Source organism: Diadema antillarum, unplaced genomic scaffold (assembly GCF_040938485.1).
Source record: "Diadema antillarum isolate AM-2024a unplaced genomic scaffold, OU_Dant_1.0 seq00001212_RagTag, whole genome shotgun sequence".
Classification (NCBI taxonomy): Eukaryota; Metazoa; Echinodermata; class Echinoidea; order Diadematoida; family Diadematidae; genus Diadema; species Diadema antillarum.
In genome coordinates this window covers 781,918-795,509 of record NW_027272004.1, presented here as the reverse complement: position 1 = coordinate 795,509, position 13,592 = coordinate 781,918, and positions in this window count along the sequence as shown.

Here is a 13,592-nt window from a genome sequence, read left to right as displayed (position 1 = left end):
CAGGGAGAATAATATCCTTCATATCCGTTACTGACATGTCGAGGAAATAAATGTGTGTTTTTTTTAAATAAGATTTTTGAAATTCTCTTTATATTTTCTTTACATTCTATATATCGTTCTACGCATGTGACATCACACATTGCACTGTAATAGTTTTCTCATCCAACAGTGATCAGAGTGCAGATACTTTCAAAAGTCAAAACTTTTGAATGGATTGTCCACTTTTCCCAAACTTTCACCGATGTGGAATTCTACTAATAGTGCTGCATTCACATAAAAAACCAAAACCCAAAGAGCAATGTGGATTGAGTGAAAGCAGCAACATTAGTAGAACACATCAGTGAAAATTTAAGGAAAATCAGACAATCGATGCAAAAGTTAAGAATTTTTAAAGTTTTAGTGTTGGAACAGCTCGATGAGGAGACTACTAGAGATTATAACGTATGTGTGGACAACAATATAAATAAAATAATAAATGAAATTCCACAAAAATTCATTTTTCATGAAAATTACACTTCATCAACTTGATACTGACATATGTTAAGGGTATAGCAATTATTCCCCCTACTTTCTGAAAGCGGTTAGTCATAGTGGACTTTCATTCTGCTAGAAAAGTGAATTATTTGTGGAATTTTCTTTATATTTTCTATATATTGTTGTCCACACATACGTCATAACCTCTAGTAGTCTCATCATCCAGCGGTTCCAACACCAAAACTTTAAAAATTCCCAACTTTTGCATTGATTGTCCGGTTTTCCTCAAATTTTCACTGATGTGTTCTACTAATGTTGCTGCTTTCACTGAATCCACATTTCTCTTTGGGTTTAGGTTTCCTTTACTAGTAATTTACATGTACATGAGACTGGACTTATCCTTTGATAACCAGAATAAATTCCAATGCATATAGTCAAACAACCACAAAGTAATACATATCTAAATTAGCATGAAGACTTGCGATAACTTAGTTTGTCGACCTCATCTATGCCCAATTCGTTGTCGATGACCTGCATGTCCCTATTGCCAAATTTTCGAAAGAAAATTGTTAAAAAAAAATCCAAAACAGTTTAGGTCATACAGTGTATTGATCAAATGAATATCAATTCTGTTAAATATAAGGAATAAACAAACAATCAGATATTGATGTTAATAAAATCATTACCAATAAGGTAATATGCATTTGTGACTTACCTAATTACAAACATGACTTACAATATTTTATAAAAGTTTTAAAGAGATTAAAAGAGATTTGTAAAAGAATCCCTGCTATGTCGTAATTCTGGTCTTTGACGTTGTCTTCATCTTCGATGTCGTGACCAACGTCATCATCAAAAAGAGCCATAGTCACCTTTGATTTCTCATTTGAGGGCAACTTTTATTCAATCAGCTGATTGCTGATTGCAAAATATGATTAAATTTGTGAAATTTCATGATAAAGAGATGAGTTGTAACTCATTTTTAATACTGAACATCAAGAAAAGGCATTTGGAAGGCTTATTTCGTGACACCGCGCATGCGCACTTGAATGTCTGCAAAAGACGATAGCATTATATTTAGGCCAAAATCTTTTGTTTTCATAAGGGATATTCATTCAATGTCTAGACCAAATTTCAAGTCATTTAACAAAATTTTCACTAAAATATACAAACTTTAAGGCTGAAACTTGAAAAATTGCACAAATTTGGCAAAATTTTGTTTGTCGACATCGTTGCCCATTTCGTTGTCGATGACGACAATCCGAGGGCTTATATTGTCAAACTTTGCTTTGCATCGTATTTTCCATCTTCTGAGGAATCTATAAATACCAGAATCTTTGGTTATCATTGAAAAATAAAGGTATTGGGACCACGTTATTAGGATAATAACCAAATGCTATTTCCCCATATTCGCAAAAAGGTCGTTCCGGAAGTGACGTCACGAAACGTCACGGGAAGGGTCTTGGGACCCAACTTTTTTTTTTTTTTTGTTAACATCACTTTTCTGACCCTCCAGACCAAGGACTACATGGAAACACCAATGAGTGTTAGGTGCAGAGGGGGTGCACGTTGACCCCCACTAGCCCATGGCCTATTAGTTATATGAAAGGTACTTTAACCTGAAACACAAACTAAGACAAGGAAATTCAGGGAAACTTTTGAGGTACCAAAACTTCATATTATCTTTAAAGCTACGTTATTATCGGCTCCCCTATGTAGTTGATGTTACAACTCGTAATTGAGTTATAGTCTCCATGGCAGGCAAAATACAGATGGTCATGTCCCCCTTTTTATTTATGTATGCTGCTTAGACGGTAGGTAGGAGGGTAAACATACAATTGTTGATGCTTACAAATATCCGCGAAAGGTGCAAATGAGCTCTGACATTTTCTTTTTCCTATACTCATCGACAACATAGCACATAGTAGATTGTGTACTGCGCGCCCTTAGGCGAAATATTGGCCTGTTGGCAGAATGGGAAATAGTGTGTCGTCTGTGTCCCCTCTCTGTCTTTGAGTACAAAGGTTGGCAAAGCTGACAATGTATTGCTAGCGCTGGTTTTCAACTCTCTATTAATCTGCTCTAAGATATATGCCAATCCCTTTGCATAAATCAAATCGACCTCTATGCCATTTATTGTACTATCTAATGCGTTGCGTTACGGGTTTCATTATTTGACAGCAGTGGTGCAAGGTACAAACATTGTACATAATAGTGAACTGGTATACTCGTTGTATCCGTAGCCTGAACGCGATAGCACAATTCAAATTCACAATTCAAATTGTCGTCTTTAGCTTCAAAATATATACCTGAAATTTGGGACCTCTTCATTTCGTTTCTGTTAGTCTCATGTGTAGATGTGTTTGGCGCCAGCTAGACTTCAGCAGCCGTGAAACGTGCATATTATAGACGAACGACGTAACAGCCATACCTTCCTTGTAAATCAACCATAGTTGGCATCATCGTAGGCCTATTGCATGGACTGAACATAAAAGGTATGTGCAACTCTGGTTTACTTGTCTCTCAACGTTTTAATGATATGGAAGCTCAATCTCTGAGAGTACAATATTCTATAGTGATTCAAAGAAACAACAAATAATAGTTCCACTCTGGTGTGGTTGCATTGCATAAAAGTAAATAAACAAATGTTCCAGAATACTTAGTAATATAATTTCTCAGAGCTCGAAACGTAAACATCGTATGTTAAGTTCTTATAAACTGAATTGAATAATTCCAGACAAACTAAATTGAAATGATGACTACAATTTAAAATAGCCATCGATGAGATCAGGTAGGCCAGTGTAATCTATAATACAGAATCAGAACCTTGTATTTAACAAGAGGAACACCTCTGGCATTTTTTCAACCTCAAAATGTTTCAGTCGGAATTAATTACTTTGTTTGAACTATCTTATTTATCATTATATATACACACGTCAGCCATTAAATGAATATTCGAAACTTAAATCAATACTCAAATGCTTCAACCTTCTAACAAAAATTGATCTGTTTATAACTCTGTAACCTCAACAATGTCATCATACAAAATTCAATCGCTGTGTATGAATGACGCATAACAATGTGCTCTAGAATTGTTTTGTAGATTATCCTTCTAACATTGAATCAAAATCCTTAAACAATGTGACCTGATAAAAGGAGGAAGTAAAACTTTATAAATACCGGGAAAACGAACTAATAGCCCAGTGAAAGACAAGTTATCTGCCGCTTAAGGTGCAACAAGATTTCATTCGAATATAAAGCTTTCTTTAAAGATTCACATAAGATTTTGGCGAGCTTCACACCACCTGGTAACATTGTGTCTGACTTCTCAAAAGGTTCAGGACAGCAATGACCAGCTATAGTCAAATTCTTACAAAGACTTTGGGGGTGTAGACGGAAATCTACTCTAACCAGGCATTAGCATTATTGTACCGAAATTTATCTGAATTGGCTGAAAGCTGCATACTACAGAAATATGTCTTCCATCGGGAGTCAGGGTAATCAAAATTAGTGCAACCATCAATGACAACACTTCTCGATGTAAGGGAATCTCTACAATTTCAACAATATTAGCAAAGAAACTGAATTAATGTTGGTATAATAGCCATCACAGGGAGGCATATTTCGTGATGAGGCTTGCAAAATGCTTTCCCAACGTCATTAACTGAGATTAAGGTCTGAATCACATGAATATCAGAGTCACTTTCGTTCCATATCCTTGCCCTCTTGACCTTCATCTCTCTTCCAGCTAAAACAAGGGGTCTCTTGCATACAAGTCCTGTAGGTTGCGCCCATGTTTTGTCCGCCATATACCAAGCTCATGATACGTAAAATAATGGGCTTGCATATTGTAGCTTATGCATTCATAATAAAGTCTATTACCATTTCTCCGACCATTCTGCTGGGCATAGATGTAATCCTTTGAAAATTGCATCTCTTGTCAGTTGTACCACGTTAGACAAGCAATTATTCTGTAAAAGTCAACTTATTCGTGGGTAAAACCAACCGATGCGTTTCTCTCCCTCGTGATGCACAAGTTTGTTTGCTTGTTTATTTTGTTTATTTTTTGACTTTCATCTGCTGTGCACATATTAAGAAAAGTTACCGCTGCCTATATCCTATATTCTGGCTGCGTTGTTTTTATAGTTCATGAGAAAAGCAGGATGCAGTACTGCTCTTGTGTGCGTATGTGTGTCAGCATCAGTGTTTGTGTGTGGCTATGTTTGTGTGAATGTATATCTGTGTGTCATTTACTTGATACCACTTTGAGTCCAGGGAACAAAAAGCTGAAGAGACACTGCTATTTCGCGAAGTTAGTACGAAAAGCAACACAAGCGAAAAAAAAATATCCGTAGTAATAGGAATGCTTTACAGAGGACAATACAAGCGAATGGATTTGTACTCCACGGATCAATGTGTTAATGTTGTGTGTGTGTGTGTGTGTGTGTGTGTGTGTGTGTGTGTGTGTGTGTGTGTGTGTGTGTGTGTGTGTGTGTGACAGGATCGAACAGGGTTGTTATTGAGAAAAAAAACTACACGTAATGATCAACAATCTCATTCTGTCATGATACAATGCGATCGCACGACACAGGACGACATGAACATAAGTGTGATTTTGTATGCAAAATGATGGATAATCGTTTTCAAACATCATCAAACCACATTTTGTATTCGACCACTATGACAGGATATAGGGTACGTAATTTAAATTCAAAATTATTAGAACTTATTAACGTAGTCCACGTTAGTCGACGGTGAATAGGAGAAAACGTGTGTTGGTGGAGCTCTTTAGTATCGGCCACATTGGACCGTTGTATTTTTCACAGCCCGAAGTGGACGATATTTATTTTTTTTTTTTGTATATTGGCGAAAAGCGGTTAAGTTGCTGACCTTAACTTTGGATACTTCATAACTACTTTAGGTGGCATTTTCGTGGTATTTCTAATAATTGCATTGTGTTTGGATGATTTTTCAGGAATTGTTCGTCTAACATTAGTTTGAAAAAAAAACAGCCAAACAATGTAGATGTTGTCCAACACATTGACACTGTGCACAGATACCGACCACCCTTTTTTAATGGCATTTCGGGTACAGAACGAAAATATTCGCATGTGACTACACGAGATGGTGTTTAATTCTTCACTGGGCTACGCTACCGAGAGAAAAAAAAAGTATTTTCTCTAAATTACCTCAATTTTAGCAAAATCGAATTACTTCTTTCGTGTATAATCACCTTTGCTGACTTGTTGTTAGATGTAGAGTATCCTTCCGTAATAATGTGACGAATTTGACCGCAAAATTGTCATTATACGCCGCTCTGTCAAATTCTGTCGCCTCGTACACTGACATTACGCATTCATTTTGTCGCCCGCTATGGCCATACAGTCGAATGAATTCTTTACTAAACGAACTTGTAATGAAACTTATTTTCAATGATTAAACAATTCAATTACCGACTCATTTATTTATCTCCATTATTATGACAAGATTCCGAATGGAATTCAGTTTAAATTCATCGAACAGTCCTTCAAAAGTAATATCGAAGGATTCAAATATATTCAAATATTATATGGGAAAAAATGACTGCTAGAAAAAAAAACAGCTGGGTTGGAAAAAACGCATTTAAGTGCGAATTATACGTATTGTCAACAGAGTGGATGGTCGGTTTCAATGAACTGGGCAACTGAGTGCGGAAAAAAAAATAACATCCTACACGAGTTCTTTTTCACTAAAAAAAAAAAAATCATCGATTTTCTGTACATACACCCAAGGAAATATAGTCTCTTCAAATTCCACGAGAAAAGCTTTCATCTTCCAACCGAAATGAAGTCTGTAAAGGAATTCATTCTCAATATATTATATGTAGCTATTCATTTTTTTTTTTTTTTGCCAAACTGCATTATTGATTTTTTAATAATTTATCTTTCATTTGTTTTGGTCCTTTTGTACGAATTCGTGAAGTGGTCTGGGACATTGCATTTTATTTACAGGTGTGAGCCCTCTAGGTAGTCCCGATTCGGGACGATAGGAATAAAACGCCCTCAACGGCGAAGTATCGGGATGCTCTCTCATTGACTGTAGTACATGTCATATGTGGAAAGAGACAGACAGTGAGCTACAACTAGTACCTCAGATCGCATTTTCGGTGTTCGCTGGTGAATCCGGAGTATTTTCTCCATATGTGAGTAAAATTTCAGGCAAATTGTGAGGTTATTGACGTTTCTAATGATAGAAAGACGTTAGGATTTCGGTGTGTTGAATACCCAACCACACGCGTTGTTCATTCCGTGAGCTGCGTTATGTGATTTCGTGCTATCCACTGTATACGCCCGGCACCCGAAAATAACTATACTTAAATACACTCCTATATCCATTGGAACGATCATTGTAACGTGACAATTAGCGATGCCATCAAAACTGAAACCAAAGACATCGGCGTGTGGAGATGATGCGATGGAAGTCATCTCACATCTGAAAGATGAAATATCAGTGCTATCCAGCAGACTTTCTGAGAAGCTTGCTCATCTAGAGGTTGCAGTTCAACAAGTTCGACAAGGTCAAAGGGACATTGTGACATCCATCTCATTTATCAATGAGAAATTCAAGGAATTGAAGTCGAATACGGAGAGACTTGAGATAGCCAACGAAGAGCTCAAGGTGGCTAACAGAGCTCTTGAGCAAAGAATGAGCGACCTCTCTCAACAAGTTCTTGATCTGAACCAACACCACAGGAGGGTCAACTTGGAGATAGCTGGAGTCCCAGAAGAGAAGGAGGAGAAGGCAGAGGAGATAGCACTGGCGGTCGCTAAAATGGTTGCCCCTACTATCACGGCTGCGGATATCGATATCGCACATCGCCTTGGTGCCAAAAAGCCAAACCAACGGCCTCGACCCATCATCGTGCGTTTTGCCAACCGCCGGGCCAGAAATGCTGTCTACAACGGAAGGAAGAAGTTGAAGAACACTACCACCAGAGATATTGGGCTGAGCCAGCGTAGCAGCAACAGGATCTTTATCAACGAAAACCTGGTAAGATCAACGAAGGAGCTGCTGTGGTTGGTAAATAAGAAGAGAAAGAAGGCTGGGTACATGTTTCTGTGGACTCACAACGGCAAAATCCTCGTGAAGAAGAACGAGAGGGAGGCGCCAATCACGGTTCACAGCAAAGAAGATCTTGCAAAGCTGGTGTAATTATCAATATTCATATTGTCTTTTCTATAAAATAATAGGTCTTTTAATGAACCATTGCACTCATTATAACACTCATTCCAACCTAAATGATGATGATTCTTTAGAAACTGGAAATGACCCATTTTCTGTGAGGTATATACCTGTAGGTCTCAATGAATTTAATACTTTCACAGCAAACTTGTTTTGTTCAGTACTTTCTATTTCTCATGTTAAAATTCGATCACTATTTAAAGCCGTAATTTCGACGAAGTGAAGGAAGTCTTTGAAAACGACTTTGGTTCACTGTTCAATGTCAAAGCATTATCAGATACATGGAACATCTGTGATGTTGACCAGTTTTCATAATCAGAGTATAATTTAGAATTGCAACATAGGAGTAACCAGACGGGAAGTGGAGTTGGAGCTTAGGGCCTATATTCTTTCATCCCTTAACTATGCATAAATACCTAATTTAACGTTACATAACACTGAATCTATGTGGCTGAAATTTTTGATTAAGAAAATATCCATAAAAGCTGGTGTAATATGTAAACCAGAGAGCAACTTTGAAGAATTTAGCAGTAACTTAAACAGTCTTTTCCAAAACATGAATGTAGACAGAAACACCTGTGTTGTGGTTGAAGATTTGAATATTGATTAATATTAGCTAATTATGAAAGAAGCTGGGAATTTTTAGGCATGGCAGAAAGTTTTGGCTTACGTCAACTAATTACTAATCCAATAAGGATTACCAACAGAAGCTCATCACTGATTGATCACTTTTACACTATTATTTCCTCATATCCTGTGTTCAGGCAGGATGCATTGAAGTTGATGTTTCTGATCATTTTCCAGAGTACGCTGTCTTAATGTACCACAATGATCGTTTCTTCTACATAATGGATAATACTCTGTTCCCTTTTCATCTTTTAACAGATGATGACTTTCTAACTTTATTTCAAAAAGACCGAAATGTACCTGCTAGAAACACCAAGTTTGATAGGACTGCAACTAGAATCCTTGCCGACCCTCTAGATGAACTTAACATTGAACTTAATTGCCACGATGAAGCGTGTCAACTTGCTTAATCGCCATACTTTACAGAGGCCACCTTTAAAGAATATTTGCAAAAGCTTGAACGAGAAGAATTATTTTGTTTCTATTTTAACATTAAAAGTGCTAATCGAAAATTTGAAAAGCTTCGCTTAATTCTTGAAAATGTTGATGCTTGATACGGCACCTATCATAGGCCTCTCCGAAACTTGGTCTTCTGAGACATCAGCGTTAGGTTCAATTAATGTTGTTGCTGATTATGGAATTGTTGTTAACAACATAATACCAAGTAGACCAGCTAGGTGGTGGAGTAGCTATATGTTCCCCGAATTACGCTATAAGGGAAGAACTGAAATGAATTATATGAATGATGTAATAGAATAATTATTCATTGAAATTTCAGTCCGAAAAGGCAAAAACATTCTAGTTGGAGTAATTGTTTACAGACCTCTTCAATGTAGTTCTGATGATTTTATGGAAATCAAGAACGACATCTATCGAAACCGTGCATTGCAAATCAAAGATTGCATCATCATAAGTGATTTAAATTTAAATATATTGTTGAGCAGTAATGCTGCATGTAATAACTTCCTTGATAAGACATTACAAGCTTCACTTCTGCCCTAATTTCTAAACCCATAAGAGTTGCATTTCATTCTTCTACTTTTATTGATAAGATACTTACTTCAAGGAAAACTTCAATCTGTGCACTGGTAAGATGTGTATGAGGCAAATGAAATTATTGACCAAGCATAATTATGATTTTTTTTCCTTCGATATTTTGAATAACAGCTTGGATGCATGTATTTCTTTATGGAAATATCGTACCAACAGTGTCACGAACGAATTCCCAAGCAACCGTGATTTTCCAAAACAATATTACCTTCAATAAATCGCAAGAATACTCTTTATGTTAATTATATCAATTGTGATGAAAATTCTCGCAATGTTCATACCAAAATATTCTTACCAATACGCTCAGATTAGCTAAAAAGAAATATTTTGCGGACCAATTGAGTCAATTCAAATGTGATATCAAAAATACTTGGAAAGTATTAAATACCGTTTTGAATAGAGTGAAAGCTGCAAATACCATTTCAAAAGTAAAGTTATATAATAAACTTATCATTGAGGACAAGTCTGAAACTGCCGAGATATCTAATTCACACTTTTTAGAAATAGGTTCAATTCAATTCAATGTAGGTTTATTGACAATGAAAAAGAACATGCAGCTCAATAGCTGAAATTGTTCATTTTACAATTAAAACAGAAATACAACATTGTAAAAAATAAATATATATATTTGTTGAAATTGGCTATTGATATGAATAGAACGTAATCAGTAAAAATAGCCAAGTAAAGAGACATAAATACTTGAGTAGACTTGGAGGGCTGCCTGTAAGGCGCACGCAGTCTTTGCACAAAACGTTACTCCAAGTGGTAAATCATTTTACGAATTTCTTTACTCTCCAAACAACTACTCAATATTTTTCAAACCAACTGACAGGTAAGAGTTAATCAACATTGTACTTCAGCTCAAAGAAAACAAAGCCCCTGGCTATAATGATATTGGCAATGTCCTTTGCAAACACATTATACATTGTATAGTAGATCCATTATAGCTTTGTATTCAACTTTTCGCTATACTGGTCAAGTACCATCTCAAATGAAACTCGCAAAGGTGACTCCAACATTCAAAGGGGAAAGGAGACAAAGTATGTATCAACAATTATCGGCCGATATCTTCGTTAACTTCTTTATCCAAAATCTTAGAGAAAATTGTTCAATCAAGGATGACTGCCTTCCTTCAAAATCACAGAATCATATCTGACTCTCAATTTGGCTTTAGGGAAAAACATAGCATAAACAGTTAGCGATGTATAGATTCAGACAATCATTTGGTCCAAATGCTATATAAACGTTATTATGTTCAACAACTCTGTGAAACATTAGGATGGGATTGGATGAATATTACTTGCATACACACAGTATGGGTGCTTTTTTTGGGGGGGGGGGATATATGTTTGTATGTATTGTTTCCGTCCACATGGGGAATGTTTTGGCAATAGGCCATAATGAATGGCTGTGTAACACGCCCTGTTTCGTATATTTCAGTAAATATATTGTATTGCTCATTGTCTTAACAGGATTGCATTTTTTAAGCTACCCCGACTTCCACTCATTACGCTTTTTATTTTTTTACAGTGTTGCATAAAGTTTTTTTTTTCACGGGTAGGTAGGTTGTAAGGATAGACATGTTTTTATATTCTGTTTTTATTCAGTATGAATTATGGATATAACATAAGTTTGTATTGGATAATTATGAAGTATTATGAAGTACCCTGATTTACATGATATTTGGTATATTTGATTGTATTTACTTTTGTAAGATACTCTGAATTTCATTTATTATAAAGGTTTTTGCTGTCTTTTTATACAGTACAGTGTGGGTGTGTTTGTGTTTGTAAGTGCATGTTCATGTTCATGTGTACGTTCGTGCGGGTGTTTGTGTATTTATATTTCTATATGAATTAGGACCTACTGATTTCTTATTTATATCATTCAAGCTACCGTCCGTGCAATGTTCTTGTTTGCATGTTTGTTATATACATTATGTGTAACTCCGGATAACTACGGGTGAGATACGTGCAAGGTACTGTCATGTGCGGGTCATTTGCTGGGACCTCCGGGTAGCCAAAATTGTTCTTCGCAAGTCGCACGCAAGGTTTGCCCGGAAAGGTATCACACGGCTTCTAGTTTGTTATCATATTGAATGGGAAAGTGTGTTTTTACCAGTTTTATGGGGAGAGTAGAATAACCAGGTGTGTCTTAGAGGCTCCTTTTCATTTCTTGAAATCCATTGTTCACTCTTCATTTTCAAGTCTGATAATTTTTGAAAGGATAATGCCACTACTTTGAAAGTTGGCATTAATCATGGACAGAATGTTTTGATAGATCATGCTCAATTTCAGCTTATTCTGATGATTTCTTCATTATCATTCCGGTGTTTTACATCCCGTATTTTGTCCATTTCATCGCACAGCTATAGCACGACTTGGCAATGATTTTTAAGCGGTTGAATAGACCCTGTACTTCAGAGCCTCTTTTTTCAGTTCACACTTTTCCAGAGTGTGTGCTTTCTTTCAAGTATTTAGATAGGTTAGGGGAGTTCATTTGAATTTAGTTATATATAATTTCAAAACTTAGAGTCTGCTCTTTCAGAATCTGCCTTACTAAAAATCCATGTCTTGTGACTTTTTGTTGGCTTTGTGATGCAGGGTCACATAGATAATGCCCACTATGTGGAATATGAATAAATTTCCATTTCATTTCATTTCACTGTCATTTTTCTCACAAATGAAGGTTATGGGGCTGTTTTGGTATTTCTTAACCTTTCTGCCTATTTTCAAAGAAATACAGTCTTCAAATCACTACATTATCTTTCCAAATGTGACCCTGCATCACAAAATCAACAAAAGGTCGTCAGACATGGATTGTTAGTTAAGAGCAGATTCTGAAAGAGCAGACTCTAGGCTTTAAAATGATGTACAACACAATTAAAATGGTCTCTCCTAACCAATCTAAATATTGGAAAGCAGAGACACACTCTGGAAAGTGTGAACTGAGAAAACAGGCTCTGAAGAATAGGGTGTATTCAAGCGCTCAATCTTTACCAAACCATGCTAGCTGTGGGATGAATGGAACAAAAAACATGATGTTGACCACCAGAGCAACAACAATGAAGGGATTATCAGATTGGGCTGTAATTGAGCATGCTTTATATTAACACATTCTGAAAATGATTAATGCCAACTTTCAATGCAGTAGCACCATTCTTTCCAAAGTTATTGGAGTTGAAAATGAAGAGTATGGACAGGGTTTTTAAGAAATGAGAAGAGGGTTCTATGAGAAACACCTAATCACACTATTCCACCAAAAAAAAAAAATGTTCCAGAAAAACTGCTGAAAACACAGGTTTCTCTTTGTGTATGATCCCAAACTTTGATATAATGTAGAAATAGACTTGCTTTTTCAGAAAATATGAAAAACTCAAGATTGGTTACGTTTACCCATTTCACCTATTTTCACTCCTCACACGAAATCACTGCATGCGACTCTTTGTTTGTTTTGTGATGCACGGTCACCAATAAAAAAAAAAGCACGACAGAGCGATTCATACGATTTAAGTTTTGATATAAAAATTAGAAATACTATATATTTATAGTACCGTCTTATTTTAAATGACGAATGTTATAGAGGTCGATTTGATGTCAGCAAAAGGCAGTGTCATATCGTTAGAGCAGATTATAGAGAGTTGAATACTAGCGGCAGCAGTACATTGTTAAATTTGTTGACCTTTGTACTTAAAAGACAGAGGATCTGGGGAAAACAGACGACACGCAGTCACGCCGAAGGGCACGCAATACACGATATACGTTTGTGCTGTCGATGAGTACAAGGAAAAAAGAGAATGTCACCAGACCTCGTTTTACACCTTTCCCACGTATTTGTTAGCATCAACCAACTGTCAACCGTTTAATGCTTATTCCTGTAAACAGCATACATGCATAGAAAATTAGCATGCCCATCTATATTTTGCCTGCCATTGATATTGTAAATTAATTGCTTATAACATCAAAGACAACCTGTGAAGCGTAGCTGTGAGTCTTAGGTGAGAAAATTTTGTTGACTATTACTATTATGTTTCCAGTTACATGAAACAGAGTTGCAATACCTCTGAAATATGACTTAAAATGCGACTTTGGCAAATATATTTGGCAAATCTCCCATCCGTCGGAAAGGGGGATAGGGCTATTCTCCCCTTTGACGCTATCTTCCATAGTTTGGCGTTTAGTTCTATACTGCTGAAAACTTCAGTCACCTTTGCTCCTCGG